Consider the following 1,182-nt stretch of genomic DNA (forward strand, 5'->3'; position numbering starts at 1 on the left):
TAGGCGAGATAGGTTGGTAGGACACCTTCTCAGGCATGAAGGTCTAGTCAGAGACATATTAGAGGCAGAAATAAGAGTTAGGAGGGGTAGAGGTAGACCTAGGTTAGATTACTGTTTGTAAATAGTTAAAGATGTGGGTTGTTGTAGTTTTAGGGAAATGCGAAGTTTAGCTCAGGATAGGAAAGAGTGGAGGTAAGTGTCCAACCAGTCTTAGGACTAACGACCTTATGATGATGATAGACATCATAAGCAGTCCCGTTTCTTCCTTTTTAAGAACCTTTGGAGCATCTCTCGTACAATACAGATTTTACTACTTTTTTCAATGTGTTTTTTCCATTACTTTTTGTACTGGCTCATAACTCGTACATCCCCTATATATCAATATTTTTGTTTTATTTTTATTAATTTTCATACCATACTCTTCTATCAATACCGTTTCCATTTCATTTATGTCTGTCCCTTAAGGTGTCTTATTCTATAACTACCTGTTGCTCATTATATAAAATATACATCACTCTTCTATCCTTAAATCTCATCTCGACATTCTTAAGTACTTTTAACATCTCCCATTTCACATTATCAAAAGGTTTTTCTAGATCTTCTCCTGTTTCGTCTAAACCCGAATTGGCTACCTCCTACGTTTCATCATTCTCTGTACGACTCTAGTTAAGATAATTGCTCTAAAATTCTTGCAACTATCGGCGTCTCTCTTTTCACAGTTGGTAAATGAATGTACAATAGTTTTGATTGTAGAACAGAATAGTCTTGTAATAACTATGAAGAGAGGTATTTTCTTCAGTATCGGGTCATAATGTAGTAGGATCGCGTCGTATCGCGTCGCGCTCCGACGTTTTGGTTTTCCACGTAGCATTTAACGCCACACTAATGACATAAACACAATCGAAATTGCGCTACTTGTAAATAGCTTAGGAAAGTCGTTTCTAACTCACCTTGACGTTTTAATTTTATGCTCCCTTTCTGTGAACTCCGATAAATGGGAGCGCAGAACGAGAAGAAGGAGCTTATTTATAAGAATTAGTTTTCCCAACGAGCGGCAGCTTTAATTGGATGACAGAAAATTGCACGTTGAAGAGCGCAAAGTATAGGTTATGCTCTACGAAAGATATCCTCTTTTATGTCCACCCTTTCTCCTTCTCTCTCTCCCTCTTTCTCGTACATGTA

The sequence above is a fragment of the Agrilus planipennis genome, unplaced genomic scaffold (genome assembly GCF_000699045.2).
Source record: "Agrilus planipennis isolate EAB-ADULT unplaced genomic scaffold, Apla_2.0 scaffold196, whole genome shotgun sequence".
NCBI classification, from domain to species: Eukaryota; Metazoa; Arthropoda; class Insecta; order Coleoptera; family Buprestidae; genus Agrilus; species Agrilus planipennis.